This window comes from Elaeis guineensis, chromosome 2, assembly GCF_000442705.2.
Source record: "Elaeis guineensis isolate ETL-2024a chromosome 2, EG11, whole genome shotgun sequence".
Classification (NCBI taxonomy): Eukaryota; Viridiplantae; Streptophyta; class Magnoliopsida; order Arecales; family Arecaceae; genus Elaeis; species Elaeis guineensis.
The window spans coordinates 119,735,660-119,754,475 of record NC_025994.2 but is presented as its reverse complement, the minus strand read 5'-3'; the positions used below and the strand labels follow the sequence as shown (position 1 = coordinate 119,754,475).

Genomic DNA, 18,816 nt, shown 5'->3' with positions numbered 1-18,816 from the left:
AGTCCGAAAGGTCCTGATCCGAGTGGGGTTCGCGATGATGGCCATCTCCGCGGCGCACATCGTCCGAGACTCCGACGATCCCTCCGTCTCCAAGGTGCACCTCTTCGCGGTCTACGCCCTGGGGGTGCTCGGTTCGGGGCTTCTCTTGCTCTCCATGGGCCGTCCCCAAGCCCCGGCAAGGTTGGCGAGGGTTCTGCCATCGGTAGGGCTCACTGGCCTCTTTCGCTAATAAAAAAAAAAAAAGAATATGAAAGGCAGCTGGATCTAATCGTGTATAATGTCCATCACAGTTTGCATCTACACATGACTGTTCATCATGTAATAGGTGGTATGTATAATATACCACATCATGTAGTGCACTGTTGAAAATTTATGCTTTGAAAAAAAAGTATTATTTGGAACAAATTCGCCGTGCACCGCTAATAACATATTAGTTGAAGAAGAGGAAATATTTGCTGTTATTACACATTCAAGAAAAAAAAAAAAGGAGAAAAAAGAATAAATATTAGTGCTCTACGGTGAATCTGATTAAGTAATAATGTTTCAAGCTCGCCGTGGACGAGGGACGGTTATGTTTAGCCACAGTAAAGCCTACATCTGGATTTTGCATATTAATGAAGCCTTTGACCCACGTTCCACCAACCAAAAAAAAAAAAAAAAAAATCGCACATCTGGATTTTGTCTTATCACAGTTATTTCTTGATAAAAAGCTTAATTAATGGAAACTACTGGTTGTTTTTATTGGGCCAGTAGTTAAACACATAGTTTCAATGTCCTCGTTGGGCAGAGTACAGGCAGGAAGGTCCATCCACGACACAAAAGCCCACCAGGGCCATAGGGTCACAGAGGCCTTGCTTTATCCCAAGTCAACATGGGAATTGCTGCGAACCTGTGTGGGAGATGATGCCAACAAATGCCGTGAAAACTAGCAAATGCCAAATTCGGGGCTTCTCTTACCATCAAAATAAGAGAGCGATACAAGCCGCAGTCGTCTCGTTGAAATCGACTTCATCAGCTTTTCCAGTTTAAAAACTTCAATTGGTGAGAATAATAAGTTAATGTCTCCGCCCATTATATGCATAGGAGAATTAAGATGGGACTCCTCGTCCAAACTCACGCTAATTACGGAAGCATGCATTGAAAAGCCAAACCACAAATGCATCAACGAGATTTCTGCAAGATAAATGCATCGCATTTAACAAATCCATGGAGAAAAAAAAAAAAAAACCAAGGAGGCGTGATCCCCACACCTAGCGTGCATATGGATCGGTCTGTTCGGGACTGGATCTAGCTTCGCTCCTCCACGGTCTAATGATTTGGAAAAGGCTGCCCGCGACTCAAGTCTGATCGTGGTCTAGCTTGACCTTAACTCAATCCAACTTGGATTTGACCTTTGAGTTGATTATATCTAGAATGGAAACCATCATCATTGTGCCCAGGATGAGTCAGAGTTTTTGACGGAATTTCCTGGACTTTATGCTGCTTTATCGGTGAATTTGAAGATAGCTCAGGGTAGTCTAATTTTACGGCGAGCAGTCGCATCCTACTTCGGGAGCTGCTCATCCCATGTATCAATTCATTGTTTGAACACATACGGTTGCATAGAAAATTACATGCCGTCACCATATGAGCAGTTTACATAGTTTTCTACAATCATTCATAGAAAAGTGACATACAGGCAACCGGCCAAGCCCCCAGGCATCTGGGATGGTACGAGTCACCCACCATAGGGACCTCACTAATGCTTATAATAGCCACAAGACGACATTTAAATCTGGATACTGGAAGTTTCTATAACAAGAAACAGAAAAGATCAAATGACCACCTGAAGCTGTGAAGCAAGATTTCACAAGTTTCTCCGCAAGCAAAGCACGATAAAACTTAGGCTAACTCGCTTTTTGCAAAGCAACCGGTCGTGTTTACTCTCTGCTCCAAGTTGTCCCAAGTGATGCACATATTCTAGATAAATCTTCACAAAAAAATTACAAAGTCCTCTGGAATATGAGAAAGCAACACATTGTGACTTGAAAAATATGCCCATTGATCTATACCTTGATGAGAGGTCAGTTTTGTATCAGTCATGTCATGAGTTTTGTGCATGCAACTCGCGTTATCGCTCAATGCTTCCATTTCAAACCACAGGGAATGCACAACATTAAGAACAAAAAAATTACTAGGATAACAAGAAACAATATGCTAGCACATGAAGATCAAGCAAAGGCGGTTAGGTAATAAAAGACTAACACAGCAAAGGTTGCTTAATGGCTGTAAGGCATTGAGAATGGCATAGGGAACTGTTGACTTACTTGACCAGGCAACTGCATCGTCTCAGGACTCATACCGGACGGCATGAGAACTTTTTTAAAAATTATTTTTTAAAAACTTAACTCTCAAAATACTTTCATTTTAAAAACTTATTTATAGATCTACTGTAGTTTGGGTGAGATAGGATGCCATGCATGAAATCGTGGATTCGATCCACAATTTCATTGCAGCGTAAGATGAAATTATGGATTAAACTCATGATTTTTTTTGAAGTGATTTGCTGAAATCATGGGTTAAACCCATAATTTCATTACAGTCTCCCATTTTTTTCAAAATTTTTCTTTCTCATTCGATCCTCTGTCCTATTCTAACCCATCACCAACCCCAAATGCCCGTCCCCATTTAAATAAATAAAGAATGAAATATTTTATTTTTTAACTAAAAAAAATTAAATCCTAAATAAATATAATAAAACATAAAAATCATGTCCTACATGATGGCTACCTCTTCCTCCATGCAAATTGCTTCGGACGACATATTGATTCAGCTTCACTCGATCCCTCACGCTCCTCCGTATATTGCTCTATATCTATGTGAGAGCCACGTAACTCCCTCACCCACACATATGGAACTCTCCAGATAGCTCAATGGATTCATGTAGATGGCCGATGACATGTATGGAGTGAACATAAGGAACTCTGGAATCAAGAATGGAAAGGCCATATGTTGTAGGTTGTATCTCCATTTCTGATTTAGAGTTTCTAACGTTCACTCCATACACATCATCAGGTACATGCATGACGACATAAGCCAATTCTAGTTTGTTGAGAAGACCGCTACATATTTTGGGTATGCAGCAGACAACATGAGCACCTAAGAATTCAATATTGTGTAGGAAGCTGTATGGCTTAGGAAGTTACATAGAAGAATGTCACACAAATAGAGCAATATACGAAAGAACATGAGAGATCAAGTGAAGCTGAACCAATACATTGTCATCATGTGAAACATGATTCTTATGTTTTATTATATTTATGTACTACATCGACTTGATTTTTTTTTAGTTAGAAAATAAGAATATTTTATTCTTTCTTTATTTATTCAACAGAGATGAGGATTTGGGATTTTGGATATGTTAGAATAGAGGTAATGATCGATTGAGAAAGAAAAATTTTGAGAAAAAAAGAGGCAGTCGTGAAATCGTAGATTCAACCTAAGATTGCATTGACACTTCAGTAAATCACTTCCAAAGAAAATCGTGAGCTCAATCCACGATTTCATCTTGCGTGACAATGAAAGAACCCATTATTTCATGCATGCATCCCACCTCATCCAAACTACGGATCTAAACAAATGAGGATATTTTGAAAATTAAGTTTTTAAAACATAATATTTAAAAAAAAATTCACGGCATGGCCCCTTGCTGGATTCCTTAGCCAGGCAATGGCACCACCTGATGCCTCATACCTAGTGGCAGTGGCCCCGTTGGCTTCCTTGACCAGGCAAGGGCATCATCTAAGGACCTGCACCAGGAGGGACAGCCCCATGATGCATATACATTTAATTCTGCAAGTGGACAGGTAAAGGAGCTACGGTGCCAGCTCCTGTATCCCACCTTGCAACAGGCTGAGGTTCCATAACTGCATCTGAAGGTAGATACGGAACACTGTTGTATGGAGGAATCCCACCAAGCATTGGAATTGGCTGAGGACCAAGAATTGACGGCTGGTTGCTCAACATGGCAGTGTTCCCTCCAGTAGAGTCTCTGCCTCGATCATTGTTAATCTGAATCAAGGTAAGTCCACATATGTATTAATGTTTTTCTTTCAGCAAGAGCCATTTTACATGCAACAGAAGTCTTTAATTAACGTTTCCTTCAAAGAGGTTGAAATTCGTCTCGACTCTAAATTAAAGCGTAAAACAATATTGCAAGGATATTATCACCAGCTTAATAGTTGGTGCAAGTGCAAAAATAATCAAATCATGAGTTTCACGAAATAATGCTAGACATGCAATAAATCTTAACCATGCATTTCATAGGTTTACGGCACATTCATCACAATACAAACACTAGTCTGCAAAATTAGCAAATAGATATACATACAGATGTCGTAAGAAGGGAAGATTTATTAAAGAACACAATCATATATTTGGCAACCATAACCTAAGATGCCCCACCAGTAATTTTAATAGTCTAGTGCAAAATTACCGAGATATGCTCTTAGATTTAAAAAGATCCATTTTAGTAGTGTTTCCATTAACAATGGATCACCAATGCTGCCACCACCACCAACCAAGCCTTTCCCCCTCAAGTATGGGATCAGCTATAGAGCACTTGAAGTTAAAAAGTCTAGCTGGACCGACCACATTTTAGGACCAGCTGTGAACTTCACATCAACCATCTAAAAATTGATGTCAAAGTCAACGCAAATCTAGGCTAGAGAGGGCCTTGTCATGAAACTTACATGTCTACTTGGCAGCTGGGGGAATCTACTTTATCAGCTGCAGTCCAAGCTTGCACAAACAAGGAGCAACCATCTGAAATCAAAGAGTCTTGACAAAGACGGAGGGAGACTACTTTTTATATAGGAAGTTGTGTTCATCTCAAAGGCACAAATAACCCAAAAAGGCAAATCAAAAGCAACCCAAAAAGACTAAAATGGATGAAGCCGGAAAAGTCTCTCTCCCAAGGAAGCATTGATTAAGCTAACAATTTAGGGATGCATATCCAATAACCACTCAGAGTTAAAATACTTTGCTGAATTTGGACATTACTAAAGACATCACAATCTAATTTTTGGTATGATGTTTCTGTGTGATGTCCTAGGTTGATATATATGTGAAGAAAGTTTCCTATTTAAGGAGATGAAAAAAACAATAAGCAAAGATCAGTACTCTAAAAATATAAAGAGTAAGGTCATGGAAGGCAATATGAAGATTAGCTTTTCAACATCGCTAATCTGGATCTTTAACATAGAATTAGAAAATAATAATCCTTTCATATTGTGTGCATAGGTAAGGTTGAGGCTAGCAATGAACCATTGTCATAGGTCTCACAAACCTTCCAGATATTGGCTATGTAAGTAACTGGCTTGCAATTTGTCCAGTGATGATCAACAATTTTCCATTTTCTCAACTATGATAACACCAATTGAGGCATAAGGTTCCAGATTTTTAAACTTTAAGATCTTCATATAGATGTCAATTAATAAAATCTATCCAGCCCAAAATAACAAAAAGTCCTCCAGACCGTTTTAACTAACCTTTCTTAGATATCATAGCGCCCTATTCATTTCACAAGCAAGCATCTATTCCTTGGTCTCATTTGTCTAACTCCCAATATTTCTTCACTCTTCTCTTTACCTCGAGAGACTAATGTGCCAATTAACAGATAAATGCATCAATATGCCAAAAAGGTGCATCTACTGATAGGTTATTATGCAAATCTACTTTCAGTTCTGTAAGCAGAAGCTGAGATTAAGAAAGGTAGATTTGCAAGAAAGATGACAATTGAACAATGACGACAGCTGTGTCCATCATTACTCCTCCAACATTGGCAAAAATTTTAGTGAAATTTCACAAATATTAAATATTTATCCTTTTAATTTAGTGCATGCACATTTGCCAAGGTGTTGATTAAATTCTCGTCCAACTTCCTCTAAGAATTGAACTTCAATGAGTTGATCCTATCAAATCAGGGCACAAATTCTTCCAGATTACATAGCGGGAAGGATTAATTGAATGCAATGTAACATAATCGAGACTTTCCCCTTTTTGATCAACAAAGGCAAGTAAATTTCTGAAAACTCTGTCAAGAAAGAAAAGCCAGGCATTCTTTCTTGGTTCCTAAGTATCAAGAAATAGCTTATACCTTATACCTCATTCCAAAACTAATTCTTCAACAAAAATCGATTAACTAGTTATCGCATATTCTACAAAAAGCTTGTTCTCTTTTCTTCTCCTCGCCCGATCACTGGATTAAAAAATTGACGCAGATTATCTCATACACAGCAGCAGCATCTAAAAACTTCAAAAAGAACCAACAAAAGAGGGGGGAAAATCCAATCTTGTCGATGCGGCGATATTCGGGGTCCGATGTGCACAAATAATTTCGCAATATAAAAATTCTGTTACAATCCCCATGGTGCCACCAGAAAGGAAAGCGAATTAAAAAAAAAGGCATCAAAACGAAAAAAAACAAATTCTCCCACCCGTTGCAAGATCAAACTGAAAGCAAAACACAAAGAATCCGAAGAAAAAACAAGAAATAAGACAGATTATCCTAAAAGACAAGCAATAAGCGATACCTGACGCGGATTTATAGTGGGCTTCCAGAAGGGTACTCGAGGGAACCTTGAATCCCCTTTCGTTCTTGCTGTGGTTTTCGGAAGGGCTTAGGGTTAGGGCTTACTATGTTTAATTTTTAGAGGGTGGTAATTAGATGTAGCCGCCCCGGTGGCAGCAACGGTGACGTGGCCACTTTTTACCCGCCGGGCGGAGCGGTCCAGTGAACCCGCGAATGAGCCTACGAGGGGGGGCTTGTCCCCGTCCGGTTGAAGCCAAGCGGGCTCATCGGTGGACCCGTTAAATTTAGGATGGATGTGGACTCGGCCCACCAGGCCCAGATACGGAACCACAAGTCCCCCTGGAAAAAGGAAAAAGATAGCTAGAGATGGATATATAATTACTTCATCTCCACTGTGTACATTATGTTTTATGAGAAATGGTTTCCTAGCAAATGCTAAGTGCATCATGGTTGATACATGCAACCACTCGGGGTGCGTGTGCATGAGGGTGCAATTTATGCATAAGAGTGTGAGCAATTTGTTGTTGTTTACTTGTCATTGAAGCTCATCTCAGGCTGTCTGACCCAATATTGGGATAAAAATAATATAATTAAAACTAAGTCGATGGTGGCTATCCGCACCACAAATGTATCAACTAAACCAGTTGGTACCCTCTGAAAATTAAAAAAGTGGAAATATTATTGGTAATTGATGCAAATAATTTTTAATTCAGCTATATGTTAGCGAGATCGTGAATATATAATAAAAAATGTTCTTCATGCAGAGTTAATCAAGGTCAACATGACTATGTCTAATGGACTCTGATTCTGCGGAGCAATGCTTGCAAAAGGGCATGGATGTAGAAAACAAGGAGCGACCCATGTGTTATAATATATGATCATAATTGGGCCAAGCTAGCATTGCTTTGGTGCAGAAGCCATCCACCTGCCATGACTTCCAGCAGGTGATAGTCGTGAAAAGGGCTGAGAACAGGCTTCGGCCTCAACATACTTTGATTCATATCATTTTTCTTAGGAATATTTTCGGGTGCGGTCGTGCGGACAATCTGCGGTCCGACCAGGCCGAGGACCACGGTTCTTTGTTTTCGACATGATCCTGTGCATGTTTTCTCCTTGCCAATTGGAGCCAAGAGGGTATCATTATTATCATACACCCTTAAGTCCAGCCATCCCCGAAACGTGTTGGGGCACTCCTAAGCCCAACTAGCTAGGATCATGCACTTGGAAAAGGTATGGGTTGCTAGCTTGCATCATGAGTGCCTGGAACGTGATATGATATCTGTTGTGATCAACTCCCCATCATCTGTCATCGAAAATAAATACCTGCAAGATAATATCCGCACTAATCAGATTTATGTCCGACGGAGATCCTCTAATACTTAAGTTAGAGAGAGAAGTTGGTGAACAGTAGATGTCAATATTTAGAATAGCAGAGTTCTAACCAGAAGTGGCTTACCAGTCCTATTTTCCTTATCTTTTTTTATAGACGAAGTTCTTGTAACTGTTAGACGTGGTCCCATATTTTATGACGCTAAATCATCGGGCCATAATCACGTAGTGGGTCATTAATTTTTCAATTATGATGCCGTGATGTGCGGTCGGTAACCTTTCGTAACGGTTAAGGTATATTGAGCAGATTAGCCGATTGTATATCGGTAGTAGGAACGGTCGTCAGTTGATGATTCTACTGTAATGTCAGTCACCGGCCATAGATCGGTGATATTTGTTCAATCAGTTGATGAAGAGTCGGAGTCGTCAGTTCAACCGATGCTCCATCGAAGTTGTGCGTTCGATCGGTCGGCTATTGCCGAGTCGGAGTCGATCAGTCGGAGTCATACATTCGGTCGGTCGGTGATTGCCGAGTCAGAGTCGTGGAGATCAAAGTCGGGGTTGGTGGGTTTACCCCAACAGTTGTCCCCCACTCTCAAGTCTAAAGTGATCTAACATGTAAATTGTCACGTAGTTTATCACATTAGATGAAGAGAGTTCTATCACATCGAGCTTTGATTTTGACGTCGTTTCCTCTGAGATACGGATGATCGGCTATTTTATCGTATTGACAGGTACAGTCATTAGTTACACTGATCGAATAATTCGATATTAGTTGTCAGTGTTAGATGTCATTTCGGAAAGTCGATTTGGCATCAAAAGATATGATTCTGACAAGTAGATCTGTTCCACGTGTCCGGATGTTATTGGGTCAGAATTGTTCATGCGGATAGGGGTGATGTGATTCAATCTAGAATATATGCATTGAACCATCCGACCAATGATCGATCCAGATGTTGCCACGTGTCGTCATCTGGTGGATTTTCGATTTGACCGCTATCATCTCGATCGTTGAGAGATCCTATATATAGGGTTGCTCTCAGCCAAATTTTTATTTTTCACTGTCTTTGGTGGTGTTGGAACTTTGCCGGGTTATTGCCCCAATGCCAAAGGTTATTGCTTCTAGCTTTCAGGTCAACTTTGCATTTCTTTCGAGTCCTTTCTTCTTTCTTCTAAAGTCTTCTGTCTTCTTTAGAGTAATTCTCATTGCTAGGGTTTCTCCTTCTCGAGAAGATCAGTCGGAGAATCCGACTGATGAGTCCCAATCAAGTCCAGATATGGAGTCCTCTTCACTTTCGGGATCGAATGTCGAACGACTCCCGGAGTAGTTTTGTATCCCGGAGCAGTTTCAACTTTTCACCCCTGGAGGCGATGGTTGGGTGAATAACCTACCTTCGGGCCAGGTGGCCTTCTACGTCGAAGATCTTCGGATGAATTTTTGATTTTCGATTCCAGAGTGTGTCCGAAATATTTTGGATTATTACGTACTTTGCCCGGCTCAGCTGGCATCGAACTCGATCCGGCTAATAATTAGCTTTGCTTTGCTATATCGGATGTTGCTGACCATGTCCCGTCCTTCTCTTTTTCGAACCTTCTTTATCCTCCAACCTCATACGAAGGCCCGAGGGTGGTGGTTCTTCAACCCCCGAAAAGGTCTTTCCTTTATCACTGATCTTCCAGCATCCATTCATGGATGAAAGAATTAGTTTTTCTTTACTTCTTCTTCGCTTCTTTGGGGTTTTACTTCTCGTTGGGGTGATCCTCGTACTGGCCTTAATGACAACAGTCGGATAGAGGTCGACGATCAGGAGGACTTTCACCGGCTAAAGGACATGTCGGTGCCGAAGCAGAAAGAGCTTGTAACCAAACAGGCCCTTTATGATGTCGGTCTTAGTTCGGTTCCTCATCTAGGTATAGTATAGCTGGTCAGTTATTTTTGATTTTCCTTTTACTTGCTGAATTATACTGATCTCCGTTGTACTTACAACCATACAGCAGAGAGTGCGGGTGTCGAGTACCGACATTCGTCAGCACATTACCAAGAAGAGGGCAGCATTTGAAGCCGGGCCTTCACGACCGTCGAATTGGCATCGGGCATCAGCTCCAATCGGTGCTTCTGTGTCGGTAATGGAACCTGATGCCCCATCAGCATTGATTTCTAAACCTGTTCTGGCATTGTCGGCTTCGACAGTGCTCCCTGCTGCACTGTCCGAGGAGAAGACGGTAAGGAGGGCTACCGAAACAACATCGGTGTTCCACCACCTGAGGAGGTTTGGGCTGAGGCAAGAGTGCCCGAACAATCCGCGGCTGCGTTAGTTACTCCTTCAGTCGGGGTGCAGTCAAGCTCAAGCTTCCTCTCGCTTTCAAATGTGGGGCCACCAACAACAGATCGGGGGAAAGCTCTGGTGGTGTCTACGGATGATGCAGTATCGAAGGATCATGCGGTGCACTTCGACCTCCAAGTGCCCGTCGATGAATCGATCTTGGCTAATTCTGTACTGGCCAAGCGACTGTGCCAGACGACTCTCCTTCCGACCGATTGGAAGCATTGGAGGAAATGGTTGGTGGTCGAAATATTTTCATCCTTTTATCTGACCATCATCGGGGTAAGTCTCTTTAATAATTTTTTTTTCTTCTTTTCTTTTTTTTTTATAACTCAACTTATCCTTTGTCTGCAGTTGATTCACGATATGTCTGATCTGGAGGTCGGCTACACGAAGTTCGTCGACATCTGCAGCATGTGGAAGAATAAGGTGGCAGCCGTCGATGCTCAGAAAGTGGCTGCCTTGAACAACTCAAGTCGGTAGTGGAGTGGAAAGTCAAACTTCAGGAGGAAGTTTTTCGACTTACTGACAACTTGGCATCCTCGGGGGCCGAACTTGCATTGGCTCACGGGGCTATTTCGGCTCTTGAATCACAGGTCAAGAACAAGAAGCATTCTATCCACCGACTTCGATGAGAGCGAGACGAATGTATTGAAGAGCTCGAAGTCGAACATGGACGTCATCAGGCCAGCTTGAAAAGGTTGGCACGAAACAAAGAAGAACTATCCTCTGCTCGAGCCGATACTGATTTGGCCAAGGCGGAAGCAAGTCGACAAGAGAAGCACTGGGTCAGGCAGTTGAGAATTTTCGAGGTTCGAAAGAATACAGGAAAGAGATCCTCGAAAATGACTTCACTTCGTATTGTGTCAGGTATGAAGACGGCTGAGATGCGGTCAAAAAATTATACTCGGACCTCGACTTGAGCAGCATCGTCCCTCCAAGATCGGAAGATGGAGTTGTTGAAAAAGAAGCCGCTATGATTCAAGAATAAGCACTGGCTGGGTCCGAAATCATTCAAGTCGGGGATGCTACACTCGAGCAAAGGAACGATGATGAAGTTTAGTCGATGTATTTTGCTTTTTCTTTTTGTAATCTGACACTTATAGTCGGACTTCGATCTAATTTCGTAACTCTTTTTGATAATGAATGAAAGCATCTTCTTCCAAATTTTGTCTCTTGTTTTGCTTGTTGATAATGCCTGCAATGTTTGTGATGTAGAATAATCATCGAACATTAATCGATTGTCCGATCATTCGGTAGGACTTATAGAATATCCATTAGTCGCATAATCATTTTGACGTACTTAACAAAATTAGGATAACGATTGTAGATCGAATATCCCATGCCTGATGTTTGGTCAGACTTGTACGTCAAATTATCTGATACTCAGTGGCAAGCTGAATATCTTTCGACTGGCCGTAGCCTAATCGATATAATTTCAATCCGACCTTGATCGTTTCGGTATTTTTTGTTCCACTTAATTGGGACTAAGTCGACATATTAGTCTTTCGACTATAGTCAACTTTTGCAATGGAAAGCTGACATTGAGAACCGAAATATAGTCGGTAGTTTGGTTTTGTAGCAAGCCTGTAGTCGATGTCGATTATTGCAGGAGAACTGAGATACAGTTATCATTGAAGCAGTTGATTCTTCATGTCTAAGTATAGGAAACAACTCGACTTGGGAATGAAAGCCAACATTCAGTCGGTAGTTGATAAAACTTGTCAAAGACTTGTGATTCTGAAATTCTGATTGTATTTCAAATAATGTACATATCGACGACTTTATTGATAATACATCTTCAAATTATCGATATTCTATATTCGGAGAATCGCCTACCCTTCGAGAGTTTTCAGTCGATATGCATTCGGTCTAAGAGTCTCAGATATTCTGTAAGGTCCTTTCCAGTTCGGAGATAGTTTTTCTTGATCCAAAGGCTTTGATACTTCTGCTTTTTTTAAGATCAAATCTCTTGACCGAAAGACCTTCGGCTTGACTCTTGCATTATAATATCGGGTTATCCTTTGTCGATATGCAGCTATCCGAATTTGAGCTTGCTGTCGGAGTTCTGGAAGGAGATTAAAATCGGCTCTCCGACATTCAGAGTTGCTCGATTCACAATATTGTTCAACTCTTATTGATGGCAATGTGATCTCGAGCGGTATCATTGCTTCTGTTCCATAAGCTAGATTGAAGGGAGATTCTCCTGTTGGTACGTGGGAAGTTATCCGATATGTCCATAAGATCGGATATAGCTCTTCTATCCAGAGATCTTTGACTTCATTCAGTCAAATTTTCAGTCCGTGCAGGATTGTCCGGTTGGTTACTTCTACTTCACCATTTGACTGCGGATGGCCGACCGAAGTTAGTTTGTGCGTAATATGAAACTTCGCACAAAATTCTCTAAAATTTTGGTTGTCAAATTATCGATCATTGTCGGTGATGATGGTATGTGGCAAATCGAATCTGTAAATGATAAATTTTTGAATGAAGTCTTCCATCTTGCTTTCGGTTATTTGCGCCAGAGGTTCGGCTTCTACCCATTTGGTAAAGTAGTCGATGGCGATCACTATGAATTTTCTCTGATTAGATGCCGGAAAAAAAAGATCAAGTATGTCAATCCCCCATTGTACGAAAGATCATGATGCTATAATCGATGTCAACTGACTAGCCGGTTGATATTATATATTCGCATACTTTTGACATAGTTCACATCTTCGGATGAGTTCAACTACATCTTTTTTCATAGTGGGCCAATAATATCCTTGTCACAGGACTTTATAAGCTAAAGACTGGCCCCCTAAGTGATTTTCGTAAATCCTTTCGTGTACTTCTCTAAGTGCATAATCGACATCTGTAGGTCCCAAACACCTCAGCAAGGGGAGAGAGAAGGACCTTTTGTATAGATGACCATTTATCATCACATATTGAGAGGCTGTCCATCGGAGTCATTTAGCCTCTGAGAAATCCACAAGAAGGGTCCCATCAGTCAGGTATTGGATGATCGGATCCATCCAGCTCGGTTCGATAGTAAGCTGCAATACTTTCTCGACTTTATCAATACTCGGCTGCTCGAAATATTCGACAAATATTCGACCCAGCGAGTTGAAAGCAGTAGTAGCCAATCGTGAAAGTATGTCAGCCCGATTAGTCTCGATTCTTGGGATGTGAAAGATCTCGAAGTGTTTCAAGCTCGCCGTAACATCTTTCACCTTTTGAAGGTACTTCATCATAGTAGGATCTCGGTGCTTCAAATTTATCCTTGACTTGTCCAGCAATCATTTGTGAGTCAGTGAAGACCTTCAAACTGTCGATCTCGAGCTCTTTGGCTATCTTCAAGCTGGTCAAAAGTGCTTCATATTCGGCTTGGTTATTTGAGGCTTTAAAATTGAATCGAAGGATGTATTCGGTGACTATCTCTTTGGAATTTATGAGTATAAGGCCGGCTCTACTACCCTGTGCATTAGATGCTCCATCAATGTGCAGCATCAAGGTCGATCCTAGATCGGGGTTGGAAGTCGTATCCTCTTTTATTGTGTTGTCATCTGTATCTTCTGGCTTATTATCGGATATGGTACATTCGGTAATAAAATCAACTAAGATTTGTGCCTTCATGGATGATCGTGGGCGATATTGAATGTCGAATTCATCAAGCTTTACTGCCTACTTTGCCATCCAACCTGACGTGTCAGGTCGATGTAAGATCGCCTTCAGCAGCTGATCCGTCAAAACTACAATTTGATGGGCTTGGAAGTACGGACAGAGTCGTTGTGCTGATATAATCAAGACGTAGATCATTTTCTCTGTCCTTGAGTATCGAACTTTGACATTGTGAAGTACTTTACTGGTGTAGTAGATTGGTCGATAAGTTCGATTCTCATCCTCCTGGATGAGCACTGAACTAACTGCTTCTGCTGAAGTTGCCAAGTAGAGATACAATGTCTCTCCGATCCTTGATTTTGTGAGCAAAGATGGAGAAGCCAAATATTGTTTCAAGTCTTCGAAGGATTGTCAGCATTCATCCGACCATAAAAAATCTTTCATTTATCATAAAATTTTGAAGAATGGCAAGCATCTCTCGACCGACTTAGAAATAAATTGGTTGAGCGCGGCAATCCTTCCATTGAGTTGCTGTATCTCTTTTTTTAAACTTGGATGCTTCATATCGATGATGGTTTTGATCTTTTCGAAATTAGCCTCAATCCCTCGTTGTGAAACAAGAAATTTAAAAAATTTTTCGGAGGTTACTCCAAATGCACATTTGGTCAGATTTAATTTCATCTGATGCTGCCAGAGTGTACTGAATGCTTCCTTTAGATCTCGAACATGATCTGAAGTTTGGAGACTCTTCACCAACATGTCATCCACATATACTTCCATGTTTCGCCCGATCTGCATCTTGACGATCTTGTTAACAAGTCGTTGATAGGTAGTGCCGGTATTTTTCAAACCGGAAGGCATTACTTTGTAGTAGTATATGCCTTTGTCGGTCACAAAAATCGTGTGCTTTTCATCTTCTGGTGTCATACGGATTTGGTTATATTCGACAAAGGCATCCATAAAACTCAGAAGTCAGTGGTCGGAAGTTGCATCGATCAATTGGTCAATCTTTGGCAAAAAAAAGCTGTCCTTCGGACAGGCTACATTCAGATCAGTATAGTCGATTTAGATCTTCCATTTTTTATTAACTTTTCTCACCATTACCACATTGACAAGCCAGTCGGGATATGTAGCTTCTCTGATGAAGCCTCCTGCAAGAAGTTTGTCGACTTCTTCATCAATAATCTTTTATCTTTCAGGAGCAAAAGGCCGTTTCTTCTATCTCACCGGCTTAACATTTGGGTTGATGTTAAGTCGGTGAGTTATTATTTCTGAAAGAATTTCGGACATGTCGGTGGCCGACCAAACAAAAATATCAGCATTGGCCCTGAGCAATTTTATTAATTGTTGCCACTATGAGTCGGGCAATTATGATCCAATTCGGACCGTTTTCTCGAGATCTTCTTCTTTTAACGGGATGAAAATCAGTTGTTCAGCCGGTTCACTCCTCTCCTAAATTTCTCTTTAATCCAATTTGTCAACAGGTAAAGAGTCTTCAGGTTTGTTATTTTGGGTGGAGACAAGAAAGCAACATCGGGCGAGTTGTTGATCTTCACGTATTTCTCTAACTTCATATTTTGTTGAAAATCGAACTAACAGATGGTATATCAAAATTACTGCTCTCAGAGCATTAAGCTCGGATCGTCCGAGTATGATGTTATAAGCCGAAGATACCTGAACTACCGTGAACGTTATGAAAACAGTGCTCTGATGTGGTTCGATCCCAGCGATTAAGGGGAGAGAGATTTCTCCTTCCATTGTGACAGTATCTCCTGTGAAGTCGACCAATGGTGTTGAGACTCTTTTGAGTCGATCATTCGACAGTCACATTTAGGAAAAAATCAAATAAAATAAAATATCAATCGAACTTTCATTATCTACAAAGATTCTTTTTACATTATAGTTTGCTATTGTTGCTGAAATAACAACAGCATCATTATGGGGAGTCTAAATTTTTCAAACATCTTCTTCTGAAAATATTATTACATTGTCGAGTCATCATCGCTTTGTCGACTCATCTTTGAAACTTGCCCCCTTGTCCAGTCGTCCGAAGATCATGTTGATCACCCCTGCAGTCGGTTGATTATTTACAGCCTTTTCAGTTTGCAGTTGAGGTCGTCAATCAGCAGGAGGTTGAGTCAGTGGATCTCTTCAGTATTTGTCGAGGTAGCCTCATCGAATCAAGGCTTCTATCTCATCTCCGAGCTGAATGCATTATTCAATATCGTGATCGTGATCACGATGGAACCGACAATACTTCTTTTGATCACGGTTCCTCGACAACACCTTCACGGTGGAGGGTGTCGTAGATATTTCGCTCCTTCGATCTTCATGAGAATCCGCGAACGAGGAGCGAAAAGAGAAGTATAGGAGTCATACCTACCGTAACTCGATTTTGGACTCTGTCATTGGGGTGAAGCCTGCTTATTGGATGGTGGCCGACTTGATTTGGTCGGAGCTCCTTCTTTCTTTTATTTCTTCTTTTTCTGACTTTTGCCTTCTGTCTGGCACCAGTCAGAAGCTCCTTCATCTGTATGCATATATTTGTATGTGCGCTCCAAAAATTCAGCATTAGTTCGAGGGAGAATTTTATCCAACGAATATGTGAATTGAGATCCCCTCAGATCTCTTTTCATAGCCGAGATAGCTATGTTTTCATTGAGATCTTTGAGAGATAGCCATATTTTCATTGAGGTCTTTGACCTCAAGTGTGGCCGCATTAAAGAGAGCCACGAAATCTCAAAATATTTTAGTCTCTCCTTATTTAATTGAGAAGAGACTATCAGAAGTGCGTGGCGGCCTTCGACTGATGCTAAAGTGAGCCATGAAAGAATATTCTAGCTGTCCGAAAGAATATATGCTTTCCGACTGAAGTCTGGAGTATTAGGCTCGAGCAGCTTTCCGAAGAGTTGCTGGAAAGTCGATGCATAGAGGGCGTCGGTGGCCTCCTGAATCATTATGAGAGCCTTGTAGCTCTCAAAGTGGTCGATTGGATTGGTGAATCCATCGTATGGCTCTACCTGAGATATCTTGAATCGATATATGATCGGTTGGTCTAAGATGTGCCGAGAAAGTGACTGGGCAGTATGGAAGTCGTAGTCGTTGGAGGACTTCTGACCTTTCACTTGAAGCTGAACAAGTTAGCGATTAATCTCTTAAAATTTACGTTCATAATCATCAAGTCGCCGTTGAAAAACTCTGGAGGTGGAACCTCCTGATGAGTTAGAAGGAGAAGCAGACAGTATTCGCAGTTGCTTTTCCTTCCTTGCTCGATCCAACTGAGAAGGAAAGGGATGCCGTGAATGGTGGGTGGCACGTCAAGAGTGCCGCGATTGCTGCTGTTCATCCCGATGAGAGAGCCGAGATGGTTGCTCTAGCGAAGGAGACTGTGATCGTCGTGGATGACGGCGGCTGTGCCTGGATGGCACCGACTGCACCATCGATTGCTCCATCAGTGGTTGTGGTGGCTGAGTCTACTACTGCTAGAGGCTTCTGACCTCCTCCATAAGAACAGTCATCTGTTGCACGAGTACAGTAATCTGGACGTCCGTGGTGACCACATGATGTGAGGAACTAGGTTCTGCTACTGGAGGAGGGGGAGGAACCTCTTTCCGATAGGAAGAGTATTTCATCGATCTGATTGCAGTCGAATGTTGGGTTCTAATATTCACCATGGTGAATATTGTCTCTCTTCCCCTCTTTTTGGCACGTCAATCTGTTACAGCCAACTCTTCATCGTCTGTCATCGAAAAGAACACCTGCAAGACAACATCTGCTTTGATCGGATTTGTGTTCGGCGGAGACCCTCCAATGCTTAAGTTAGAGAAAAAATTTGGTGAACAGTAGATGTCAATATTCAGAGTAGCATAGTTCTGGCCAGAAGTGGCTTACTAATCCTATTTTTCTTATCTCCTTTTATAGACGAGGTTCTTGTAACCGTCGGATGTGGTCCTGTATTTTATGGTGCTAAATCATCGGGCCATAATCACGTAGTGGGTCATTAATTTTTCAATTATAGTGTCGTGATGTGTAATCGATAATCATTCATGACGGTTAAGGCATATTGAGCAGATTAGCCGACTGTATGTCGGTAGTAGACACGGTCGTCAGTTGATGATTCTGCTGTATCGTCGGTCATCGATCATAGGTCGGTGATATTTGTTCAATCGATTGATGAAGAGTCAGAGTCGTTAGTTCGATCGATACTCCGTCGAAGTTGTGCGTTCGATCAGTCGGCTATTGCCGAGTCAGAATCAATCAGTTGGAGTCATATGTTCGGTCGGTCGGCTAGTGTCGAGTCAGAGTCATGAAGATCAAAGTTGGGGCCGGTGGATTTACCCCAACAATACCCGCTCCCAAATTTCACTCCTCCTCATGTAGTATACGCTGTACATACGAAATGATGATCACTCGTATCATTACTCTCAACTCCTATCTTGATATTAGGAATTATTTGCTGATGACCAGTATTGCTTACTTTAGCTTCTAATGTTGTTGTTTTTTTTTTTTTGATAAATTACAAAATAGTATGTGTGAGGGCCTACATGGGCATATGTCAGCCCTATATTAGCTATATACTATGTGCACCTTAGGTATCTATATAAGACTAAAAAAATTGAATAATATTTTATAGTTATTCTTTTTTGGATAAGTGAGAATTAACCTAATTAGACCCATTCTAGACTAAAGTTGGTTGCCCCAACCAACTTCAACCCAACAAATAAAAAAGGGGGGATTGTGATTGGAACAAAGAAAATCTCAATCCCTTGTCCGATCACCTCTGTCGAGTGGGATGAGGCTATGGAGCCTGGCCAATAGAGAGTTTCTGCATCGGTGTGAAATGGCCGTCGACCGTTGGGGCCATTGCTAACGACCAGCTAGCCTTATCTCTTCGTTGAATCAAATTTATTTCATTTAAACATTTTTATTTAATCTCTCCTTATCATGCAATTAATCACCATCGAGCCTTTTCCTCCCTTCCTCCTCTTCTTC

The 18,816-nt window shown here is 41.3% G+C and overlaps 1 long non-coding RNA gene across 4 annotated transcripts; it reads right to left on the bottom strand.

The window, feature by feature from the left end:
• Positions 1 to 668: 668 nt before the first annotated feature.
• On the bottom strand, positions 669 to 6,729 carry LOC105039415 (uncharacterized). 4 transcript variants are annotated; one of them, XR_012139262.1, is made up of 4 exons: positions 6,573 to 6,729; positions 2,052 to 4,050; positions 1,251 to 1,969; positions 669 to 1,173 (listed from the first exon to the last, which is right to left on the bottom strand). It is a non-coding gene; the product is annotated as an uncharacterized lncRNA (long non-coding RNA). The 4 variants fall into 4 exon arrangements; XR_012139263.1 differs by having other exon boundaries at positions 1,251 to 1,959; XR_830907.4 differs by having other exon boundaries at positions 1,251 to 2,123; positions 2,307 to 4,050.
• Positions 6,730 to 18,816: the final 12,087 nt, after the last annotated feature.